This window comes from Prosopis cineraria, unplaced genomic scaffold (assembly GCF_029017545.1).
Source record: "Prosopis cineraria cultivar Desert tree isolate PC_DT_omini unplaced genomic scaffold, ASM2901754v1 PC12, whole genome shotgun sequence".
Classification (NCBI taxonomy): domain Eukaryota; kingdom Viridiplantae; phylum Streptophyta; class Magnoliopsida; order Fabales; family Fabaceae; genus Prosopis; species Prosopis cineraria.
In genome coordinates, this window is record NW_026555343.1 from 10804312 (window position 1) to 10818851 (window position 14540).

Here is a 14540-nt window from a genome sequence, read left to right on the forward strand (position 1 = left end):
AATTCCCAATGACAGAAACATCCCTTGGGACTCCAGGGGAATTATGCTATTTTGTGAGATTAATTTATCATTTACATAATTTAAATGAATTTTTTTGTCATTTTCCCCTTTAATTTCTCTCCCAAAATTTTTTTTTCAATCATCATCATTTAAATTTATTATGCTTCTAAAATTCAATTCCTTGCCAAGAATCAATTTCAACTAAAGAAAAACACAATCTAAATCTCCCCACTTTTTATTAAGTAAAAGAGGAAAATATAATTACTTAAAAGAGGAGTGAAAACACAACAACCAACACTATATTATAAAATAAAATACTAGGCAATTTGATAAGAACAAAAGCACTTGGCACAATTAAATAAGAAAATGCAATATAGCTTTAGCTAAAACTTCATTCAGTCACTAACACGTGCATGAAGGCATACCCATTTTTTTCTTAACCCAAAAAAGCAACTAAAGAAGAATCGTTTATCAAAATTCATGCTCTCTTTAAACTTAAATTTTAGTTTGCCTGGATCCAAACTACTCTCACATTTACGCAACAAGCAAGAACAATGAGGGAGAATCAATTTTTCTATTTCTATTGCAATAACCCATTCAACAACCACAACCACATAAATCTAAAACAAGGGAGGGAACAAATGAAGCTTGAACTCACCAACAAGCAAAGTAGAAATGGAAAGAAAGAATCCAGTCCTTCTACTCACCTAAGACAGTAACAACATAGAACAGAGATAGAAAGAAGGAAAGCACGCGACACTAAAATAGAGGAGGAAGAAGAAATCGGAAGCTTACAGAACCCATCGCAACAGCGGACAACTCACCCCTGATCACTGGCAATAGACGATCAAAATAGAGGATGACAGACAGCACACCGAACTCTCACTCTCTTCCCTTGGTTCTGGAACAATGCAAATGGGGAAGGAAATGTGAAAGTTGATGATTATGTGGCTTCTTATTAATGTCATTTTGGTAATTTCTTGAGGTTTGGCCAAAATAAATAAAATGCTTCACTTGGGCCAAAATAAATTCAAACCCAAAATCCTTAGAGCATTTAGCAAACAAAATCACCACTAAACTACCAATAAATCTTATTCAATATTCTCCCAAAAATTAATAAAATATACTTAATTACCTTATTATTTACTCTAACTTTGGGAATATATTCTAAGTTTTAAATTAATTTCTTTTAATTGATAGCCCCCATTATTTATTTCATATTTTAAAAATTCTTAAATTCCCAAGTCATTACGGCATTGTTACCCTATCATTAACAAAAATTAATTTTGACTATTAGTTAACAAAAAAATTACATAAAAGGTTATTGAAAATTACAGGAAAGGACTCAAAAATTACAAATAAGGATGCAATAAATTACAAAAAATGATCAGAAAATTTTTATTGATCATTTTCTATAATTTTTGAGATCTTTTTTATATTTTTTTAGTCAATTAATGATCAAAGTTAATATTTGTTAATATTAAAGATAATATTGCACCATTTTGAAAATGACAAAGGAAGATATTTCACAAAAAAATAAGTTTAGAGTACCTGCTTGTCTTGGATATATAATTTAGGGAAAAATTTACCATTTAATTTATAATTAAAAATAAATAAAAATGCACATAATGCAAAAAGAAGGACGGACAAGTAGGATGTAAAGAGATACTCCCTCCTTTAAATGTAAGGCATTTTTAGTGTTTCATGGCGTAATCATTGCTCTCTTTTTTTTCAAAAGTGCCCCTAATGAATAAAATATATTTATATTATTTTAGAGTGAAACACCTATTAAATAGAGAAAATATGAAAAGATGATGTTAGGTTGAAAGCAAGTATCTATTTTATTAAGAAGTGAGATTCGGTTAAAAATGCTTTATTTTTTTTAACGGAGAGAGTATTTTTTTTTTTCACTTTTACGTTTTGTTTAATACTACAACATTTAATACCAAGAGGTAATTAAAAGGTGGGATGGGAAATTTTATTTTCTTATAATGATATTATTGGAACAAATTCATCATTATACTTAAAAATTTAAAATGGGATAAGTATTTAGGACAAAATGGAAATACAAATCAGAACAACTAAATGAGGATAGAGGAAACACATATTTAGAGGGCTTCAAAGAAAATTTCAAGAAAGTATTAGATTGATTTTAGAAAAGAAAAGCTCGGATTTCTCAAGTATTCTTTGGTTTCTGTAAAAAAATGTTCTTGTGACAATTTTTTTTTTTGAAATGGAGGGAGTTAATATATACTTGTGATGCTCTCTCCCTCTCTATGTTTAGTTTTGGTAAAAATATAACTGTCAATCCCTATATTTTAATTTAGTGTGTTTTGACATTAGTTCCTATATATGCTCTCTCTTTTTTTCATTTCTTGAAGTCTTTTAAATTTCACCTGTCTGAAATGTTAGTTTTTATAGTCATTGATATTAAATATGTTGGTGTATATATAATTCTGTTAATTTTGTTACTTAGTTAATAAAGGTATGATGTTGAACATTATATGAGCAAAATTTCTTCTAAACTTTCCATTAGTCTATTTTAGTTGTCATATCTTCTTCCTTTTAAAATTTCATCCATTGCATGTTTAATAATTTTGATTTAATATTGTGCTTGTTTTCTTGTTTTTTTCTCATTTTTTATACAAATCATAATTTCAAACATTTGTGTTTGCTAGTGTGAATATGATCAATATCTGAATTTTGGTGCCTTCCCATGGAAACTCAAGTGAAGCTGCACTTTTGTTCTGGAGATTATTGTAGCTTTATATACGAATCACGATTAAAGTTCATAAGTTTTATTTTTTTTTCTCTAACTAAAGTAATGTTTTAAACACCAGATCAAATGTTGAAATGGAAAAGTTAGCGATTCTCAATTTTGATGGTCTAAGTAGTTAGATTAGTTGTTGGACTGGTGATATAATAGTTAAATAAAAATAATATTAAATGAATATATGGAATAAGTATAAGAAAAGAATTTATAGTATGTTAATAAAATGACATAAGATGACAATACATTAACACATCAACCATATTATAAATGATAATTTTATAACTTGTCAAATATGAGTGGATCTTAGTTAAATTAGACATGAGTATACTCAAAAGTATCTATATTTGAACCTATAGCTATCAACATCTTTATAAAAAAAAATGGTCTTAAATGATATTTTATATGTGTGAATTATCCAAAAATAAAGTTAATTTTTAATAGCATCTAATTTTTAATTTTTTTTAAATTTTTTAAGCTTTTTTAATATTATGTCTAAAACTGTCTGATTTTTTAAAAACAGCTTTGGTTCTCAACTCATCTCTAGTTTCTTGCTTAATAACTGCTCAACTTCAATCCAATTTGGTTGAATCATGCGGACATTTTTTTGGTTTAAATTAAATTATTAATGACTCCAGTTGACTGTCTAAATCATTTGACCAACTGAATCAGTAAGGTTTTTAAAGCAATGGATTTAAGTCCATATGTTCACAGTTCACACTTTAGAAGGACAAAAGAGAATCTCATCTAGGCCTTTAAGGGAGAAAAAATTGCACTTAGAATTCAATGCATTCTAAAATTATTTTGTGGGCCCATGGCCCTTTTTGCAAATATGTTTTAGGTGGAAAGGACACAATTGCCTTTAGTGAGAAAAAGCAACAATTGCAAGTTTAAATTTTTACAACTACATATTCACCAATTTATAACTTCAGTTTCAAATATTAACAAATAATTATTCATTGGAAGTGAAATTCTTGTTTATGGTTGGCATGTTTGATAAATGATAATTTTATATATTTTTATCCTTTTAATTTAAACTTTTAAATATTTATTTGTGGCTAATTGAATTTAATTGGATATTATTTGATTTCATTAGCCAATCTTTAATTTTGAGATTTTTACTAACTAAATCTTGAGTTTTAAAATATAAATGATATATTTAATATTTTTATACATTTTCTATTTAATTTTATTTAATTTATGCAGATCTTCTAGATTTAATTTAAAAGATATTAATGGAGATTGTTTTGGATAAGAAGAATATAAGTATGCTTGAAGATCAAGTCAAGAATTAAATCTTTGAAACTTCATTTATATTTATTTTGGGTTATTTAGTGTAGTTTTTAATTAGGGTTATTTAGAATAGTTTTATTATTTTATTAAATTATTAAGTTTTATATATATATATATATATATATATTATATATATAAAGAGTTTGAGACGCAGCAGAGGGACGCACGACTTTTTGGAATTGCAATTGGGAAAAGAAAGCAGAAGGAGTGCCACGGAGGACGCAAAACTTCTGAATTGAAGGAGAGGCGACGAACGCGATTTGCTCATCATCATCATCTTCTTTTCTCCAGTTTCAGCCATGGTTTTTCATGCTCTCATGTTTAGCCAGTGCTATTTGATTTTTAAAGTCATGATGAACTAATTTTTTTTAGTATGATCAATCACAAATCATAATCTTAAACTTTAATCAAAGTCTTTGATATTTAGGGAAGAATTTATTTTAGCTTTATTTCAATTTACTCTTCTTCTCTCTACCTCTGTTATACTTTAATTGCTATTGCTTATTAGAGTAGTTTTATTGTACAATTTTTAGGTTACAAATTTTATATGAGGTTTTACTTGCTATAATCAATTGATATAGTAACATAAGAACAGTTTGGCTTAACTTGAGTGATTATTCATACTTTGTTTTTGACATGGTTAACTTAGAATAGTTGTCAGGTTGCGAGTTAAGGAAGATTTTAATTAATCTATAACTTAATTTCTCACTTAATTCTTAAATGATAATTTGAGAAACATATAATAAGATCATAATAATGAAGTTAAATAAAATTAATTTATTTTGTAGATGAGGAAGATTAAGTTTAGGTGATTAGATTGTGATTGATTGCACTGCTTATGCTTGGTAATTTTTTCAGTTTAATTTGTTTTAATTATTTAATTTTAATTTAGTTTTTTAAAATTAATGTCATCATAAAAAATCCCCCATTATTTAGCTTTTCATAATTATAATTCAAATAGTTAATCTATTGACTCTTAAAAAGATGACTTAGGTTATGTTTTACTGTAAAATTTAATTTGCATTAATTTTAATGCTATTTCACAGTAGTGTCAAGGTTCATGAGCCAACTTATAGTTCAAATATTTACAAGCAGTGACGGAGCCAGGATCCTGAGTCGGGGGATGAAATCATTTGTGTATTCATAATTTAAAAAAATAATTACAAAAATTATTTAATAATTACATATCTTATAAATTTTCTCTACGCGGTTTCATGTTTTGGAATCATTGAACAATTAGTTCATTGTCAATGCTTTCAAATACATCTTTTTCAATATAAGTCACGAGACAATTATTCATCCATAGATTCTCCATTCGATTATGCAATCGATTTTTCATAAACTTTATAGCAGAAAAGGCTCTTTCAACTATTGTCGTGGCAACAGGTAACACCATTACTAATTTCAAGAGAAGGTAAACCAATGGATAAATAATATGCCTTCTAGTTTTAACTAATTTTTCTGCAAGACTATTGATTCCTTTCAAGGATGCAAACTTAGCATTGCTTCGCATATCAATAATGTAAGTTTCAAGCTACTTCTCAAGCATTACTAAATCAGTTGAAGAAAACTCACATGGATAAAACTTGAAAAATTCAATCAACTTTTCCTTATCAAAAGTAGAGAACAAATTGATTGGATTCAAGCAAGACATACAAGTCAGTAATTGAGTATTTGTCTCGGTGAATCGACCATTAAGTTCTTAAAGTTGCATATCCACAATGGTATAAAATAATTCAATTTGATAGTAATGTTCCATTGTGATAGCTTGAGCTTTGCCTCTATAACGTGATCTTCCTTTGGATGAAAAAGAATCTTCCTTGTTAGGGATGTCGTTGTCATGGTTCTTGCAAAATAAAGTTACTTCTTCCAATAATGACCCCCATCCACTATCTCTCAAAGTTTGTAATCATTTCTTTGTGATGTTAACGAAGTTCATGGCATTGATAATGTCTTGATATTTTCTTTATAATGATTGTGACAACTCATTTGAGATACCCAAAACATTTTTCATCAAATGTAGTGTGAATGCAAAATCAAAATCATCTAACAAATACAAGAGACCATTAGCTTTAGCCCTTTGATCTACATTTAATCCATTTTCTTGTATAACTTCAAGAACATCAATCACAACAGAAAACATAAGTATTCAATTTATCAAAGTTGCATAATGTAAACTCCAATGAGTGTCAGCACTTCACTTAAGATTAGTTTCTTGATTCAAGCCTCGCCTACTAGGAATTTCTCCTATTTCCAACACCTTTCTAATATGGGCTATTTGTTTTTCATGAAGCAAGTCATGTCATTTACAAGAATCCCTAGCAACATTTGATATAGTAAACACTAAATTGAAAAAGAGAGGCAACTTGGATATGATTTTTAGCTATAGCAACTAATGTAAGTTGTAGCTGATGAGCAAAGCAATGCACACAAAATGCATATGGATTTTTCTATAATATTAAACTTTTTAGACCACAAAATTCACCCTACATATTGCTAGCACCATCATAACCTTGTCCATGAATTCTTGATATGATTAAGCCATATGTACACAACAATTTCTCAATTGCCAACTTCAAGGACAAAGCAATAGTCTTTGAAACATGGACTATACCAATAAAACGTTCAACAATACTTCCTTTCTTAGTAACATAACGTAAAGCAAGAGCCATCTGTTTCTTATTTGAACAATCACGTGAATCATCAATAATAATAGCAAATGTTTCATCTCCAATATCACTAATAATAGCATTAGTGGTTTCTAATGCAGCATTATTAACAAAATCCTTTTGAATTTTAGGAGCAATTAATTGATTGTTTTCGAGAGCATTTCCCAAGACAACTTGATTTATTGATTCATTATGACCAGCAAGGAACTTAAGAATTTCACGAAAGTTACTTTAATTATTAGATTTGCTTGACTCATCATGGCCATGAAAGGCTAATCCCTTTTATAACAAAAAACAAACACAATCAATTGATGCTATCAAACGTCTTTGATACGAGTCTTGAACTTGTTCTGATTGCTTTGCAATTGCAACTTCAATATGTTAGTTTTGATTTATCAAATCTTGACATTTCTTCCTAGCAATGTTGTGAGCACTATTAGGACCTCCAACATGAGATGAAAGCTTTTATTTCTTGCGCCAATTTGTGAATCCTTGTGTCACAAATACATCATCACCTGATTGCTTTTCAACATTAGGCTTGAAAAGATAACAATTCAAACGAAATGCTGCATCTTTTTCTATACTATATTCCAACTAATTTCCAAACTCACTAAATCAAGCAGGACAAAATCTTCTCATATAATTCCCAAATTTTCTTTGTGAAAAACTATGTTGGGTAGGTTGACATGATCCTTTATACAAATATGCTCTTCATACCTTTTCTTGGTCATTAGGATGATATGATGAAATTTTAATCTTTTTCTTGGAGCAAATTGCAAATCTTGCAAGTTTATTTCAATTTATAGTTGTGGTTGAATACTAGATTCATAAAGCTTTGATGAAGATGGCTGTTCATTTGATGACAATTTTCTGTTAAAAAATCTCTTCATTTTCCATTCAAAATTTATACAATTTGAAATTATTCAGTTACAATCTTATGAATATTCAAAACAAAAGAGATGACAAAAAAGCTATATTTATGAAACAAAAATAGATACTTGAAAATAAAATCATATAACACAAATATTAAAATATACAAATGATTTTTTATGCCATTAAAATATTTTAAATAATGTGCGAAGAATGTTCGCCTGCACAACTGCACAAGAAGGACAGTTTTTGACTTTTGCGTTGCGTGATGAATGAAGAGCCTCTTCTCCCACCTAGCTTTTGTCTCGTTCCTCCTTTCTCTCCTCTTTTCTTCACCCGTTCTCACTGGCACTGCCCTCCCTGCTATTTTCTCTACATCAAAGATGAGGATTGAAGACCATCGCCAGGACCAATTCCGCGATGCAGTTTCAGTACGCCAAACCAGGTGCCCTTTAATTTTTTTTCCCAAATCTGATTTAAAATTTCAAAGGATGTGAGACAGATTATTTTGTTTCTTATTTTCTTAAAGATTTAATAAATATTAATTTTTTATAAAATAATATTACTATTTGGATATATTAAAATTGTGGGCTAAAATTTATTGGGATTTAGAGTTAAAAAATTTAATTTTGAATTTGAGTTAAAAAATAACATGAAATGAGTTTAAAATGCAAAATATAAAAAAAGGTGAAAAATATAAATAGCTATACTCCATGTAAGTAATTTTTTCCAAATGCATGTGGCTTCGCTACTGTTTACAAATACATGTTTATTTATTCACAAATTAAAGTACAAAATTTATGACTTTATATATTTAGAATTAAGATTCATCGTGACATTAAATTTAAATTTTTACGACTACATCTTCACTAATTCATAACTTTAGATTCACATGTTATCAAGTAATTATGCATGGTGGTGAACTAAAGTTCTTTCTTTTTCATTGAGGATAATTGCGTTTTTTCTCCCTAAAATATATTTGTAAAAAGAGCCCTTGAGCTTGCAAAATAATTTCTAAATGTATTGATCTTTAAGTGCAATTTTTTCTTTCTTGGAGAGAACTAGATTCCCCCAAAAAAATAAGAGGGAATCACATTAAAGGCCTTGAAAAGATAAATTATTGCATTTTAAGTTTGAAAAATTTTAATATTGCACTGTAGGCTAAGGGCCCTCGTTGCAATTTTTATTGAGACCAAAAGTACTATGTTGCCCTTGTGACTTGAAAGCACAACTTGCCCGATAATGTACAACATAATGTCTACTATATACAACATAATATTCATATATTTTCAATTAAAAGTTCATGCATGTCTAGTTTATCAGTACACTTAGTACAATGTACAAGTTAGGCAAACAATATATAACTTAATATTCACTATGCATAAAATAAGGTTCATAAATTCTCAACCAAAAGTCCATGCGTATTCAGTTTATTAGTATGCTAAGCTTAACGAAATGTACAAGTTATGTAGACAACGTAGAACACAATATCTATTATGCACAACACAATGTTCATATATTCTCAAATAAAAGTCCATGCGTGTCTAGTTTACTAGTAGGCTAAGCTTAAAAAATTGTACTAATTAGGCAAACAATGTATAACACAATATCCACTATGCATAACACAATATTCGTATATTCTCGAATGAAAATCTATGCATGTCTAGTTTATCAATTGGCTAGATTTAACAAAATGTATAAGTTAGGCAAATAATGTACAGTATAATATTCACTATGCACAATACAATCTTCATATATTCTCAACTAAAAGTCCATGCCCATCCAATTTAATAGTAGGTTAGAATTAACAAAATGTATAAGTTAGGTAGACAATATACAATACAATATCTACTATGCACAATACAATGTTCATATACTCTCAATTGAAAGCTCATGCGTGTTTAGTTGATTAATAGGCTAGGCTTTACAAAATGTATAGGTTAAGCAGACAATGTATAACACTATATCTACTATGCACAATACAATGTTCATATATTTTAAATTGAAAGTTCATGCGTATCTAGTTTATTAGTTTGCTAGGCTTAACAAAAAATTTCTCACGTTTATGAATAATAGAAAATCTGTATATAACATGGCAAAGTTCATTTATTAACAATACAATATCCATCCATTTCACATGATTTGTGTGATTATGCTAAACATTTAAAAAAGTTTCTCAAATTTATAAATAATAGAAAGTCCATATATAACATGAAGGTATTCATTTGTTAACAACATAATGTCCATCTATTTCACATGATCCGTGTTGTTAAGTTGAACATTTGCAAAAAAATTTTAGGTTTATGAACAACAAAAAGTCTATATATAACATGACAAAGTTCATTTATTAACAATATAATGTCCATATATTTTACATGGTCCGTCTGGTTAAGTTAAAGACTTTCAAATAACATGGCAAATTCAACATATTAACAACACAAGGTCTTTTTATATGGCACACATGAACATTTGCACAAGGTCCTTATATATTAACAATATATTTTCATTAAATTTTCAAGAACAAATACATCATATCTGAATAATTTACAATTGAATTCACAACTGAATATTCAATATTAACAAGATAATATTCATGTTTTCACAACAAATAATCCAATTTTTTGACTATTAGAAGATCAAAAGTTGAAGTTTCAGGAAATGCTACTACACAATGAGATATAGAAGCCATTCTCTCTATAATCTAATTCATCGAGGGGTGTAATTAACTAATTCAACACAAAACATTCATAAATAACATCAAACGGTCCAAATATTTACAACATAAGGTGTGTCTATATGATACACATAACCATATACATAAGTTAATTGCATAGTTTGTACAACATAAAAATCACAAATAACAATATAAATTTCATAAATAACATCTACACTAGGACATATACATATGCTGCAAAAAAATATATATCAAAAATAATAAAAAGTCTATAAATAACAACTTGTTTTCATCAAATGAACATGAACATGTACATTATGACTGGATAAAATTGATATGGCTCAAACTCTCTTTATATCCTCTTTTGACAAAATAAAGCTGTGCAGAAGCAGTGATGAGTTCACAATATGCAATAATTGCCTTAACTTCTATACCAAAATCAACACAGATCCATTCTTTCCACACTATGGTGGATTGTTCAAAGAAGTTGGTTGGTGTGAGAGCGATGTAGTTGGTCAAACACTTGATTATCCTCTCCATAGCCATCTGGATAAAAATGGATCACCCGCTCATACCTATTGAGCAAAAATGGTTCAAATGTGAGCTTGAGGAGGAAGAGAAAAAAGGAAGAGGGAGGAAGAAGAACAGAGGGAACAGAGAAGCATGATAGGAAGGAAGATGAATTTGATTATTGCATCGATGTTAGAAGAGGAAGAGGGAGGAAGAAGAAGAAGGTTGTCATTCAGTAGCTAGTTATGGGAGAAACAAATTGATCATTTCATTGAAAAACATAATTGCAAATGAGGCCTTTGAATCCTTAGAATAATTTCAGATTCTATTAAGACTTGTCTACAGATTTCTTGCTTTTAAGGGCCCTAAATGTGATTCTACCAAAAAAAAAAATAAATGTAACATGCATTTATGGAGAGAACTTTGCTCATGACATGATCGTGGTGGAAAAATATCAAGGGCGAATAACATAGAGGTCTTAAAAGGATTAATTAATTTAAGTTAGGTCTCAAGTGTCAAATTTTAAAAATTTGCAACTCAATTTTTAAATTTTTGCAACTTATATTCCAAAATTTAACTAAGAAAATGATTTATTTTATTCTTCAACGATAATGAAATTTAAAAAATAAATTACAAATTTATCATAACATAGTTACAAAATTGATAGATTGAATTATAAATTTTTAAAATTTGATATTTAAAATTTAATTTAAATTAATTAATCTTTTTGAACCCTTATTGTTATTGTCCCAAATATTAATGAAACATGACGTGAGCAGCGTGACATCATGCCCGTGGTTAGCAAAAGACGGTCAGGTTTGTTCGGTTGGATACATGATTATCACATCTGCCTCCATAGTCTATACGAAGCATTCAATACATACAGTTTTTTTTTTTTTTTTTTTACCCGTGAATTAGAATCACACACTCCCTCCTCTTCTGTTTTCAATATAATGTAAAATTAATAAATTTCATACTTATAAAAAAATATTGGTTATAATTTTGAAATTGAAGAAAAAATATATAACTTTTTAATTTTACCTTTTTTTATAAACAATGACTATAATAAATTGATTCTTAAAAATTCAAATGATAATAAATATATAAAAAGTAAAATTAGAAATAAGGCACTAATTATTCTAACTTTTTATATTTATGATAAATTTTTTTTAAACTTTATTTTATATTAAAGATGGAAGTAGCATTAGTTATGATTTTAATCAGTCAGTTTTGATAAGTAAGTGGATGTGACAGCTAAGCATTTAAAAGCTGGTAGACAATGCATTTATAGTTATTACTGAAAATTTGATATTAAAAGAAGTGACCATATAATATTGGGATAATTATATACAAATCCTACTCTACATAATTAATGGGTCATTAATAATTGAGCTTAGAAAAATAACAATATAAATTATTAATAGATTTAAGAGTAATTAATTTTGTTAAGTGGAATTTTAAAATAATTTCCTCTAATTTTAAAGTATTACCTATTGATAAAAATTGGTTAACTTAATTTTATGATTTTTTTTTTCCAACGAAATTCTTTGATAACTAAAAACTATTTTTGCATTTCATTTTTCTTTATTATTATTTGTTTTTCACGAGTGATTTATTTTCTAAACCTTTTTTAGAGTATATTACCTGTCTTTCTTTCACTTATTTCCTTTTTTTATTTTTTTTTCTTGGTGAATCATTTCCTTTTATTATTATTATTATTATTATTATTATGAGAGCACCGAAGCAAACTGAAGTTTTACATAGAATTTTTTGCATCAGCGTAGTTAATGTATTTAGAATTTAGTAGACTTTTCCAAGCCTTATTTTAAATAAATGGACGAGGCTCAACCATGTATATTTTACATAGGGGTAATTTTGAAAAATTAGGACACATTTTTTTTGGGCAAGTAAATTATTTATACCTCACTTTCTCACTATAAAAAAAAACAGTTGATTAGCGATAGAAAATTCCGTTGCTAATCAATGATATTTTCGTTGCTAAACAGATTAGTGATGAAATATTTCAATCGGTGAAAACACCATTACTAATTCATTAGCGATAGAATTTGCAATTCCATCACAAATTAGTGATGGAAATAGAGACGGAATTGCATTCCGTCACTAATTTCCAATGGAATAGTGACGGAAATTTTCCATCACTAAATAAGGATAAGCTATTCTAACTTTGTGACAGAATGAATTTCGTCACTAATCTATTGCTAATTTTCCAACAAGCTTATTCCATTGTTAATTCCGTCGCTAATTTATTAAATGGACTAAAATATCATTACCACGTCACTCAGTGGATCAATGCCACCTCTCCACCACCTAGTCACTCAGTGGACTAGTGCCACCTCACCGCCATGTCCTAGTGACCCAGTGGACCAGTGCCACCTCATCGCCACATCATTTGTCACTACTATGTCAAATATTATTACCTTTAATTATGCCTTGGCTAAGTTTAAACTTGCAACCTCATACTCCCTAGTGCCTTTGTGTCCACCTTATTGCCAGTGGAGTTGAAAAAAATCTTCAATTTTAATTGTTAAATTCAATATATAATACTTAACCACACACACACATATTAATAAATATATTATTTAAATTATTATTAAATATAATATTTAAATTTACTTATTTTTTGAACATTATATTTATTTATTAATATGGAAAAATTAATTTATATATAATAATTATTTCTTTATATTTTATTTAAAAAAATTAATTGATAATAAATTTAATATTAAATTGAAAAATATTTTATTATCATTATATTTTATATTATAATTTGTATCTATATAATATATAATATTTAAAATTTTTTAATTTTTTAATTATTTATTTATATATAATATATAATAATAATAATTTTAATATTAATTATTTATATATAATAATATATATAAATATATATATATATATTATAATAATAAATTAAATTAAAAATAATTTTGTGATGGAATTAATGACGGAGTTATGATAGAAACTTTGTGATGAATTTTTTGTTGCAAAGTCCGTTACTAAATCAAAATAAGATATCTTGACCATTAGCAATAGGATTTTTCATCGGTAAATTTTATCGGTAAATTATTTCTGATAAATTAGCAACAAAATAATGATAAAATTTGAATAATAGAACATTCCATTGCTAAATTCCATTACTAAATTAGCAACTGAATTAGTAATGGATTAGCAATGGAAATTTATTCCATCGCTAAATTCTATCACTAATCTATTATTATTATTTTTTTGTTGTGTCTTACTTATGTGAGTTAGTTAACTAACCCCTATTTAAGACTATAGGGAGTGTTATAATTGGCACATACATTTTTTTTTATAAACAATTAGTACATACTCCCTCTATCCTTATATAAGGTGTTTTTAACTGAATCCTGCATACTAATAAATATTTGTTATTTAAGTAAACTCACATAAAAATAAAAAATTATTTAGTTTTACCCCTAATAATATTATAATTAATATCATGATGGTGGTAGGGAAAACATACAATTAATGATCTATTCTATTTTTCAAGACAAGGGTAAAATCAAAAATATCATTGCCACCCTTTATATTTAAAGTCAAAATAAGTTTATAGAAAATATCTTATATATAGGGACAGAGGGAGTATGTTTTAATAGGTTACAATTAGTACATACATTTCAACATTAGAATTAAGACTCTAATTTAGATTTAAGTGTCCGTCAATCATAAAAGACCCATAATCTAACTAATGCTATGATATCTCATGCAA

At 27.6% G+C, this 14540-nt stretch overlaps 1 pseudogene; it reads right to left on the reverse strand.

Moving 5' to 3' along the window:
- Positions 1-5252: 5252 nt before the first annotated feature.
- LOC129288110 (uncharacterized) lies at positions 5253-7517 on the reverse strand (annotated as a pseudogene).
- Positions 7518-14540: the final 7023 nt, after the last annotated feature.